This window comes from Gossypium hirsutum, chromosome D12, assembly GCF_007990345.1.
Source record: "Gossypium hirsutum isolate 1008001.06 chromosome D12, Gossypium_hirsutum_v2.1, whole genome shotgun sequence".
Taxonomy (NCBI): Eukaryota; Viridiplantae; Streptophyta; class Magnoliopsida; order Malvales; family Malvaceae; genus Gossypium; species Gossypium hirsutum.
The window spans coordinates 14,178,701-14,191,695 of NC_053448.1; the positions used below are offsets into that span (position 1 = coordinate 14,178,701).

A 12,995-nucleotide genomic window follows, 5' to 3' on the forward strand; every position below is an offset into this window, starting at 1 on the left:
AGTGACGACCCTTAAGCAAGTATGATAAAAGCATTGACTTCAGAGCATATGACTTAGGCATTTCATGCTTATTAACAATTTCAACATGATGAGTAGTTGACTTACCACTTTTGATTACAAACATCTAAGTTCAGTATGTTACAGAATATACAAGTATTAAGTTTCTCACCTATAGGAATCCATTAACAAATCATACAAGTAATTTGAGTATCCGAGCAGAATACCAATAGTTGTTTATGCATATGTTCAGTATGATGTCCATTCATGTATGATGATACTTATGTCACATAGGGCTTTTCGACTTGTAACGTTCTGAGGCTTAGGACAAGTATGGAATTAAAAAGCAGTAAGCATCAAAAGGTTACAAACACGAAAGTAGTTTGGCACATTGTATTAATCCTTATTCTTCTCCCCTTAGTGACCCTTACCCACTCACCAACTTATTTCTCATTCTCTTACCTTCCTTGTCTCTCAATCTGTAGGAAATCATAGCATGACATAGTAACTATGGCTAGCCCTACGAGTTTTTGTGCACTAATGAACGAGTTTTTCTTTCTTTTGTGACCTTGTAACTTTTCTCTTTTTCAATACATCTCACTCATGAATGCTTTTTTCGCTGGTTAAAGACTTTTTCTACTGGCACTAAATCCCTTTTTGGGTTTTTCTTTTTGTTTCAAACATTAGGAAAACTTATAGTTCCTATATCACACAAATCTTTCCTATTTCACTCTAATTTTGCAAACTTTTTCGTGATGTATCTACTTAACCCTCAATACGTATGGCTAGACATCTTAATTTTGCGGTACAGGACCAAAGAAAAAGGGTATATACAAATTAACATTTTCAGACTTGGGGTTTGTAATGTGGTTCATCAAGAAGTATCAAAAAGACTTAAAATTGGTACTAAAGGTAGAGTAAAATAGGATAGCTTTTTGGCACTAGTTGTGTTCCAAACAATGCCTTAGGTCAGCCCTAACTATCTTATCATGCACAGATTTAATCAACTAACATATAGAACTTTAGTAGTCTAATAATAAAAACTTTAAAACCTCCTATTGTCATGTCAAACTTATTTATAAACATAAGCAACCTATGTACATGCTCCTAAACAATCATTTGTATTTCTACAAACTCAATCACAACAAAAGACAATGAAAAATCAACAAAAAATTAAAACTTTAAAACTTTAAAAACAACCTAAGTTACCCCCACACTTTAGTTGACACATTGTTCTCAATGTGTAGCCCATTAAAAGATAAAGAAAGAAGTTACTCGATTGATCATGACCGCTCTAACTCCTATTGGTGGGTGCTTCTTTCTTTGATCATGTAAAGCTCAAATTGTTTGTCTTCTTCGTGTTGGGTTCCTGAAGTAGGTGAGTACTCTGAGGATCGTACCCAAGGGAGGTGAGTACTAAATCAATCTGAACCTAAAGAATTAAAGATCTAATTAATACTTTAAGTTAGATGTAGTACGAGTGCAAACTGAGAAATATGTTTAGGACTTGTAAAATAATAAAATAAAATAACATAAAGAGAAATTAAAGTTGCGAGAGATAGAGAAAAATAAAGTGAATCCAAATTTGAGGATGGGTGATTAGCTCGTTTCGACAATCTCAATTAACTGTCGTTTTGGGTTCCTCATCAACATACTAGTCATTACCCTAGAAGGATCTTTCGATCTTCCACTAACATAACGAGTCAGCAAGAACTACTTATCTTCCGACATCATAGTTCAGACTAGATGGGGGTAAAGGTGTTCACGAATGGGCAATACCAATTTTGGGTTAATTCTCACCTGATGGCTTCTCAGGTTTGACAGGCCTAGGGTTTGTCTCATGTTCTCATTTTTTCCAAACAATTGATCCGTTGAGCAAACCTAAAAAATAGTTAAAATATCGTGCCTCCACTCGCTAATCCCCCATAGAAGGATTAGTTCCTCATGACTTAAAGAAACAACATAGAAAGAATGGAATAATTAATCATGGGGGAATAAAGTGGAATAAAGAGTTTAAGAAAGCCTGATTGATATTGAATTATACGAATCCACAGAAGACTCGATGTGCACATTTTATTGAATGTAAGTAAAACTAAAGAAACTTAACTTAAACATAACGAAAATGCTTGTATTTAAGCTCCTTAAATCCGAAAACCAGTTTAATCTATTACACCGAATTACAGTAAATCAGCAAATAAACTGATGACGACACGACAAACGGATGCTGATACCATCGATGAAATATTTGTTGGAAAAATCTGGATTGAAAATGATTTTCTTGCACAGCGAAAAATTTAAATTTTGAAAACTAACTCAATTTGTGATATTTATAGCAATAAACTCTAACCAAATTCATACCTGTGTTTTCGGCTTAGCGGACGTTTGTTGTTCCTTGCTTTCCACCAAACGATCTTCTCTGCTATTCTTGTTCCACGAATTGTTTCGAGTGTGGGCTCAAACCAATTGAACCGAAACACAGAACTAGAGAGAGTTTTCTCTCCTTTTTTGGGGTGAAGACGAAAATTCTCTCTTCTTATTAGAAACCGATAGAATTTTTATTCTAGAAGGATATCTTTTAAAAATCTGTAAATAGCTCAATTGGTGTCATCTATTTATAGGTAGAGAAGGAAGAACCCTTTTAGAGTTTTAGAAGTTTATTTCTACTTGAAAAATGATATCCTAGCTCAAATAGGATGCAGAGGGCGGCAACCCTAGTTAATAATACTAGGGTTTTCTCATCCCACCTTATTACAAGATAGGCTTTTTGGGCCTCTCTCACATTAGGCCCAATTAGTAGCATTTTTTGGTTTTTAACCCACACTTAGTAATTTGATCCAACTCATTTCTGTTTTTCTATTTCCCAAAATAAACTTCAATATATATTAAATTATTTTCTCATCCCAATTTTACCCATTGTAAAATTCTGACAATTTAACCCTTGATAAAGTTTTGACAATTTTACCCTGTTAAAATTTTGAGAAAATTCGTTCGATATTTTACAACTCAACATATTCACTATGATTGAATGATTTATTTTCATTTTCAAGCTTTAAAACAGATAAAAAACATAAACTTATTCTTCCAGTCATTTTTAAGTAATCCATATAGAATTGCAAATGGATCATTTCCGTTTCTATTTCCATTTTTGGAAACCTACATTCATTTTCAAATGATTCCATTTCTCTATTTCGAAGAAAACCATAATCATTTTTGAATGTTTCTCATTTCTCTTTTTCTATTCATTCCGTTCATTTCTATTCAAACACGCAATTCATTTCTAGTTTCAAGGAGGTATCGAAGGGATCGATTGGACATATGTAGTTGAGACTCAAATGATTTATAATTAAGTTCTGTCTTTTTGCCTATTAATTATAAACTCATTTAGTCATGAAGTCATTCCACTATAGTATTGTGATTAAGCTTTCCCTAACGACATACTATTACGAAAGCAAAGACTTAGTGTTGTGTTACCCTCATAGGATATCCTTAATCTCTTTGGGATAATATTCGTTCTCCCAATATGATCTTATTTTATCTCATGGTAACAATTACATTTTCTTTCATGAAAAGACAATCACTATCAAATAGTGATAAATTCATCCATCACAAAGACGGACAGCTCGTGGCTACATTTACTTTTCATAAACCATGTAATGCCAACGAGAGGATATCATTTACCCATGTTTTGGGCTACGAATTCCACTATTGGGAATGACGCTACATACTACAGAAGTCATACACCCAATGCACCAACTTTCTGTTCCTTATCTATTTTCTTACATCAAACTATAAGAGTCATGCATACATAGTTCGTCATCCACTCAGGATTTAGGTATGTCACACTATGAATGTAACAAATGAATAAATCCAAAAATGGACTCAAGATCTATTCTACTTGGGTCCTATCTGATGTACTATTAGTCCAATCAGTCACATATATGTCTTTATCTTCTGGGAGTCATCCGCTCCGATGCCCAATATAAGGCATTTCCTCAGTTGGACTTGATAGATGACATATTAGTCTTTTAATTGGTTTGCTCATTTTTTATTAAACTAAGGACATGTTTAGGTTCGTCTATTAATATAAGCTATCTTTCCGTACTATGACCTGACCACGTTATACCGCTTAGTATTATTTAAACATTTAGACAACCAATAAGCAACATTTTCTTCCATTTTACTTTGCGTGCAAAAATCATGTAAGGACAATATATAAAGTATTAATGTAATTTATGAATAATTTTATTAACCAATCTGTTCGAAAAAATTACATGTACTTAGACAAAAATACTATACTTAGGGCAACAGACCTAATAGTATTTACCGTTGCATGTCTGAAAACCGAGGGTGTTGCCATCGGAGAGTAGAGTACACCAATTCATCGAATACGCAGCAAGAGAACCGCTCCCAAGAAAAGAAATAGGTAGATAATTGAGGAAACTGACTTGGAGGACGATACGTCCAATGCTTAGTTACATGTTTTCACATTTCATTTTATTTTTATTTGTGCAACATGTAAACTATTAAACTACACTATCTTTTGGATTTAGTTTTTTCTTTGAGCCCCAAATACCTTTTCCTTTTACCTTAATATCAAAGCATTGAGCCTAAATAAGTCTAGCATTCAATCATTTTCGGTCCCGTTCTTTAAAATGCACTATGTAATGGACGTTGGGCCATGGACATTAAGGGCTAGGTAGAGACATCATGGTGGCTTTGTGTGAGAAAAAATGAAGAGATTATGCGGATTAGAACATTTTGTTTAAAAAACAAGGTGAGCGAAAGAGTGTAAAATAAAGAAAAAGAGAGCTAAATCAAAATTAAGCTAAAAAATGAAAATCTTTTGATTCACATTTACAAAATTTTTGTATATGCTAATCTCCTATAATACCTTCTAACATTTTGGAGAAATAAGATAGGAGAGGGAAGGAGAAATAATGAGGTGAGCTTGTGAATAAATTGGGAGCGAGTAGGGAACAATGTCATGTTATTAACCATTTCTAGTGCTTGAACCCATTTTGAGTATCTATTGTTTGAATCTCAAACCGCGCTAAGCCTTAAACTGTCCGGAGAACAAAAATAAAAAGAACTAAAAAATAAACCTAAGGCTTGAAAGAAAAGAAAACTGAAACTAAAATTACAAAGAAAAATTAGAATACGAAAAGTTGTCTTTAAACAAGTGCTAAATAAGCCTATTTATAGAATTAGGGTAGTCGTCGTCCTCAGCTCTAGCTTAGCTGACGTTCTCATATTTAATTTCCATTGTGCTGACCAAAATGCCCCTTGTAATTAATCTCGTACAGGGTCGTTGTCGTGGCACCCTAATGCTTGTGTCGTGACACTAAAGGCAATATGCATAGTTCAGATGTGTGTTACGACATCCCATTGCTGTGTCGTAGCACCAAAGGTAGACTTGAAATTCTTGTATTCTACTCCTCATACTGTGACATAAAACTCCCCATGTTGCAACATAGTGACCAGCTTGGAGTTCCTATGCCTTTGAATGTTCTTCTGCACACTTACTAAGTACGTTAGCTTGGTTTTAGGCCTTATTCGGTCCCTAAAGACAATAAAAGACTCAAAATACACTTTTTATTGAATTCAAACAAAAATATGAAAACTTAACTACAACATAATAAAATTGCTTGTATTCAAGCTCCTTAAGTACGAAAACTAGTTTAATCTGCTACATCGAATTACGATAAATCAGTAGGAGACATACATTAGTTTAGTTTTTAGCATTATTTTTCTTTAGGTTTTCTTTTAGTTTTTTTTGTAACATTTTTAGTGTTTATATTTTTTCTTTGCCTTTCTTAGTTTTAGGGTTTTTTTACAGCATTTCCTTCTTCTTCTTAATGTCTTGTAGTTAGTTAAGTTAGTTATCATTGTAGCTTAAGGTTATTTGCATCTTTAGTCCCTATACCTTGGTTGTAAGACATTTTTAGATTTAGTTTAGTGTATTTCAGTTTCTTTTACTTTGTAGTTGTTCAACTTTTTTCCTTTTATGTTTATTTCTTTTGATTTTCTTGTTGAATGCTTTTCTTTACATGTCTTTTACATTTTTTTTGCATAAAAATCTCAACTTTTATATTTTTCTTAAGCTTTACTTTAATGGCTTCTTTACTTTTCATTTCCATGGTAGTTAGCTGTATTTTCAACATGAGTAGTTTAACCTTTAACGGGGTTGGTTGATAGAGATATGATGAGTTGATTTTTGGATGAAAGACCAAATTGTAATAAATTGGATTAATTTGAATGAACCTAAAAACTTAGGATTGATGCCCCTAAGGGAACATCTAGACAAGTGAGACCGAGAGGTAATCTTGTTGTGCACCAATTTATTAGTCCCAGATTACCTGATGAGATCAAAAGATAAATCGACCTAATTTGTCTAATTTGGGAAAATTGAGATCGATAGATAAAATTAAGCCACTTTAGTAATTTAAGCGATTTAAGTCCTTCCTTTGAAAATTGACAAACCACATCGAAGTCAACCAACCAATGTTAGTCATTTAATGATTAATTTCGTAGTTTTTTACTCTTTACAATTTGGTCCCTAGAGTAGCGTATTTAATTCCCTTGCAACATTTTCTTATTATGATTTATCGTACTATAAAATCATACCAATAGCTGCTTAGACTCTAAAGTGCACGCTATTTATTACTCGATCGTCGTCTCCTTTGGGTTCGACCCATTAAAATATTGTTCCATCGGAACAATAAATATTACAAATGACGCTGTCCGCTTGCAGTTAAAGCTTGTGTTTCAAAATATTTTTCCAAAATCATTCATTTTAATCCGCATGAGCACGAGTAGTCAATAATGAAGTTGTATATGAGAAGCAAATCTCATGTGAGGGATGGGAATTTCTACTCCTAGGATAAGGATTCTATCCATGAGATAGTATGTCTGTCAATACTATTCCTCTTTGAGGATAGTCCTTTACAAAAACATGCCATAAAGTTATCCCCAAAAGGAGAACCTATGTAAAAGGGAAGGTAGACTCGTATAGTTTAATGAGCGATGGCCAGCCAGGATGATAAGTTAATTGTTCATCATATGAGATAGGTGAGGTCCCACGTTAGTCTTGTACATAACGCAAATTATTAGGAGTAATCCCACCATTGTTATTAGTAGGATGGAAAGAGAATGGGTTCGCCAGAGTGGCAAGGTCTGCTGAAAGTCAACATAATACGGAGGTGTCAATAAGTCTTTCGGGACTATGGTATGGAGAGGGGGAGTCCACCAAAGACTAGTTCAATCATGAAAGTCTTCCAAAAAAGGTAGGTCCTAAGAACCATTGAATGGGAAGATGAGAAAGCTAAAACAGAGGTACAATATGGGAAAACAGGCATATATCCAAGTAAGTTAAAGGTCACCAAACACCCTGTATACGGGGTGTATGAAAGGAAGGAAAGACGCGAAGTAAGGATAAGAATCGCTGATATGACGAGGTGTACGGATCACTGTCAAGTAGAGAGTTCAACCAGAGGAAGGTCTCATAGTGAGCCGAAAAGCTTGAAAGATCGAGTGGAGTCCACGACACTAATAAAGAACATCTACCTTGAACTAGTAGGGAGTTAATTTAAGTTTAATTTATTTTACATTTTTTACCCTTGTGTGATATTGTTTATTTATTGTGACCTAGTGAAGGAACTCACTAAGTTCATTTGAACTTACAGCAGTGTGGTTGATGTTCACAGGATTTGAGAGGTTGATCAATGACTCAGAGGAGGGACCCAGCCAGATAGTGAGGAGATCGGGGTTCGCAGGCAATTAGAGTCATGCACTTAGGAATAGGGTACCATTAGAGGCTTCTCCTCATGATCAATAATAATGAAGCCAGACAACACCCTTAAAATCTAGATTATAGGACAGATAGTCCTCAGTTAAATTTTAAAAGTTATTTTGTAAACAAATAGACTGATTAGAAATAGAAACTATGAGGATTTAAACATTCAGTGGCTTAAGGCATTTGTTGTAAGATTTATTATTAGTTTTTATCTTTAGTCTGCTTTATAATATTTTAGGCAAATAAAAAATTAAGTATAGGTAAAACCGAACCATTGTGACGCTCCATACCCGAATCTGACAAACAGGTCGGACTTGGGATGTTACAAACTTCCTGAATGAATCCCTTCGAATTAGCTTTTAACAAGGCAAAACATTCCTCGTCTTCATCATCACTTGGCGATTTTCCTAGTAGAATGCATTGTAATGGATCGTCTAGAGAATTTGATTTCCAATTCTATAGAAGCTATCAATTCTATCTTGGAAATAGTAGAACAATCTTCAATTACATCTAGGGATTTAGTAACATTGAAGTCGTTAAAAGCTGCTGTGTCATCCAAAATTTTCTTAAATTGAGTATCCTGTTCCTACTTCTAGAACCGTTAAGGATATAGAGGTGGTGGGGTTTTGATCTTGTCCTATCTACTTTGTTGCGGTAAGACTACTTCTTGGGTCTCAGCTGCGGGAACAGTCTTGTGTGCTGTAGGAATTCCAACATCCGGTTTAATTTCCTCCTTGTTTTGAGTAACAACAGGTTTACCTCCAGCTTTAACAACTTTGGGTTCCAACGTCTTTTCACTCCTTAATGTGACAACTTTGCAATGCTCTTTGCTCGTGCTTCTCAGGTTTTCTATGTCGCTAAGAAAAATACCTTGGGGCCTACTTCTGAGTTCATTAGTTACCTGTCCCACTTGGTTTCCTAAATTCCTCAACATTGCTGCTTGGCTTTGGATTAGTACATCATTCTTCACTATGTACGCCTTTAGTAGATTCTCAAGATTACTTGAAGATTCAATTGGTGGGAGTTGTTGCACTTGTTGAGAATATTCTAGCAGATAATTTGGTCGAGATGGCATAAAAGAGGTGCTAGGGCCCGCCCATTGGTTACTCCATGAGAAATTTAGATGATTCTGCCATGAAGGATTGCACAAATTCAATTGCGAACTACTCTAATTCTGGTTTCTCATGTAATGTTTTAACTATGGATTTAATGGGCAATTTTCAAAGAAATGACCATCACACAGTATACACAAGAAATATTCTCAATCTGGTTCGACTGCTGACCTATCAAATTACTATTGAAACCATTAGCAATAATGTTCTTAAGCATAGAAGACAGAGAAGATACCTGGGTTGCTAAAGAAGTAAGTGTGTCCGCTCCCTGTACTCCTGTCACTCTTCTTCCCGTGGCTACTCAATTAGCCGGCTGTTGAAATTTTTGCTAGAAATCCTTTCAAGAATTTTGTAAGCCTCATTGTAAGATTTCAAAAGAAGGGGTCTATTTGTAGAGGCATCCACCATCATTCTAATATGAGAATTAAAACCAATATAGAAAGTCTCCATTTGAATGCAATAAGGAATGTTATGATGAGGGCACTTTCATAGTAAATCATTAAACCGCTCCCATGCTTCATATAATGAGTCTTCATCAAATTGCTAAAGTGAAGTGACTTATTTCAGAGCTTGGCATTTAGAAATGGAGGAAAGTATTTCATTAAGAAACATTCAATCAACTCTTGTCATGTAGTTATAAAACCGAACGGTAGAGAGTTCAACCATACTTGTGCTCTATATCTTAAGGAGTATGAAAACAATTTCAATCTCAAGTCGTCCTCAGTCACCTTGGCTAATTTGAAAGAATCGCTCACTTCCATGAATAGCTGAAGATGAAGATGTAAATTCTCAATAGGCATCCCACTAAATTGACTCACAGTTTGCGACATTTGAAACATAAGTGGTTTTAGTTCGAATTACAGTGCCTCAATTTTGGGTCTCACAATACTCGGATTGAGCTCATTAAAGAGAGGAACGACATATTGTCGAATGGCACAGTTTCTTTCATCTGCAACAATAATCGAATTTTGAGCTTTATAAGCAAATGCTCCTCCTTGAATATATTGTGGGGGATCCATTAACACCTGAATAATAACGAAAGCTATTAAAGTAAAAACAAAAGAAAATTGAACCAAATTGCAAGATAATTAATTTCATAAATAATTGACTAAAATAATAGTCTCCGGCAACAGTGCCAAAAATTTTTCTCGAAATTATTCGATTGATGTGCAAGTATACACAATCGTTGGCAAGTAATAAAGTAGTAAGAAATAGTTATTGTCTCCATAGGGACTATTTATGCAAGTCAAGTATTGCAAAATTAATACTTGGCAAATTGGTTGGTGATGAAATAAATTAAAGTGTGATGGATTTCTGGTTATACTAAAACTAATCTAAGTATGCTTAAAATTAAAATAAACACAAAAAAAGCATGCATGTTTTAAGAGTAATCACAATAGAATGCATGTGTTAGAATAATCTTTCTTTTTAACTTACAATTATTTAAACACGGTTAAAAGATGTTACGATGATTTCGTGGCATATTGATAATTTACTAACCCTGATTTTATGAGTGCATTGACTTCTCTCAAAGGCCTAAGCTTAACCTTTTGGTCTCCTTGCATATTTCTGTGTCACGTCTGACTTCAAGATTACCTTTCCAGGCATCATCTAAGAAATCACACTTATTAAATTATTAAGTTTTTCTATAATATGTCTATGTTCAATCAACTTAGTATTTTAATAAGCAGAAATCAAATCATGTGAGGTAACAGTAATCTTTTTACACTGAAACGGTTTAATCACATTAATCCTAAGGTTATGCAAGGTAATAAAGTTTTTTCGATATTATTACTAATTTGACCTAATTTCATCATAAAAAGATCAAACATGCACCATTCATATATTGTGTCAATTAATTACAATATGGTTTTGATTTAATAATCAATTAAATTGCATCCCTACATTTATAATGCAAGAATAACATGTTCATGATTTTATTTGAATAAATAAATATATCAAATGTACAGAACATCTTTAACAATATTAAATGATATAAGCTACGAAATTTAAATCATTCTAACACCAACAAAATTAAGCAATCATGATTATATTAAAAGCAGAAAACTCATTTGCAATCATGTTTCTTGATTTGAACAAAAAAAGATTGAAGGGAAAAGAAATGCTAAACCATTTCCAGTGGTCCTCCGAGGCACAACTCACTTTGCTCTTCTTTCGTTCTTTGCTTCTTGCGGTGACTACCAAGCTTAAAAGCTCCTAATATGGTTGAATGGGGCTGCTCTTAAAGTATTGCAAACACTTTTTGAAGAATGGAAAATGAGAAGTAAAAGAAGATAGAAAAGGGAGAAGATATGATAAGTGTGTGATGAATTAAACAAATAGCAAATGGAAGATATGATAAGTGTGTGATTAATGAAACAAATAGCAAATTTCTCTCTATTTATAATAGTGAGGAGCCCATTGAGTTTTCTATTTTTGGCATGATAATCCCCATTTTTTATCTCATGCATGGCTGACCTATTATGTTAAGGAAGGAAGGTGGATAACTTTGCTAAATTTAGCTAGTTCATGTTTGATTCATGGGAAGGAGTTGAATGGTCACATGGGAAAATTATTGTGGCTGATTTGTGATATTTTAAGAAGTCTTGGGTGTTTAAATTAATTATTTTTATGGACGGTTGGATTTCTCATAGCCAAATTGGGCTATTTCCTCCTTAGTGGACATTTTGGGCTTCAAATTTGGCAACATGCTTGTCCACTTCATTAACCCATTTATGAGTTGGGTCAAATTGAATTTAAAAGTCCAATAAGTGAATTTTATGCCCCATGCTAATCAGCCATCAACCTACGTCAGCCTGGCCTCTGTTGCATGAATGCTACAACATCGAACATCGAATAGGTGAGCTTCAAATCTAACTTTTTTCTATTTTACCAAACTGTGTCAAATTAGAAAAAAATATGTCAAATTAGCATGTAAATAAGTAAGATTAAAATTTCATCTTTAATTTTGTCTTACTTTACAAATTGATTAGAAAAAAATATGTCAAATTAGCATTTAAATAAGTAAGATTAAAATTTCATCTTTAATTTTGTCTTACTTTACAAATTTGTAATGAAACTACAAAATTTGCTATCAAAATACTCGGATTTGCATGAATTATTAGTCAGAAGATGCTATAAATGTCTATATAATTTCGAGTTATCAATTATCATGCAATATAACAAGAAGTTTTTCTTTAAAAATGACAACTAGTCATAGCATGTCACTTGGTGAGATTGTCCCACGATGACTCATTTGTGGTACATGATGTGATAAGTGTTGAGTTGATGGTTATACATTCAAAGTCTTCTAGTTAAGTAGCTTCCCACGAAGCTCTACTTAAATTAGAATGATGGTCAAATGTTAAATGATTATTAGTACGTATGAATGCCTAAAGAATTAGGTTCATGTATTAATTGGATGGAAATCCATGTTATCACTAGTTGATTAGGGTTGGCCCATGGTAACTTAATTCAATAAGTGTAGGAATTATCGTCGCAACAACTTATAAATGTTTTCAAATTTTAATGTAAAACACATGCATCATATTAATGTATATCGTATGTTGCAAAACATTTTATTAATATTTGCTACGTAAAAGATATTAATGAATGAATATTTTATTTTTTAGTTCAAAAAATAGCACATACTCCCTTACTAAGCATTCTTACTGAAACAAGCTGAATGAAAAATAACTATAAGGAATGGAAAAAAAATCTCATGATTGTCTTAAGTTGTGAGAAATTGAAGCTAAGGCTAGAAAATGTTGAGAGAAGTATGATGAGATAACTCCTTGCTATATGCTAGCAAATTAGAGGATATATTCGGAGGTTAAGCTGCATTGGCTCGACAGTTAGCTATAACTAGTTTGATAAATGCCCAAAAAAAGCCCGACATTTCAGTTAAAGACCATATGATTACTCTTATGGGAAAATTTACCGAGAATACAGATAATGAGGCCAATCTGGACCAGAACACGCAAATAAAGGTGTTCAAAAGCTTGTCCAAGAATTTTGTAGGCTTTAGGGTTGCATATAACCTTGGAAATAAGAATCTAATACATACAGAATTCTTGAAGGAATTACAATCATAT

The 12,995-nt window shown here is 33.7% G+C and overlaps 1 non-coding gene across 1 annotated transcript; it reads left to right on the forward strand.

The window, feature by feature from the left end:
• The first annotated feature begins 9,367 nt into the window (after positions 1-9,367).
• Positions 9,368-9,473, forward strand: LOC121224723 (small nucleolar RNA R71). Its single transcript, XR_005922468.1, has one exon. It is a non-coding gene; the product is annotated as a small nucleolar RNA R71 (small nucleolar RNA).
• The last annotated feature ends 3,522 nt before the right edge of the window (positions 9,474-12,995 follow it).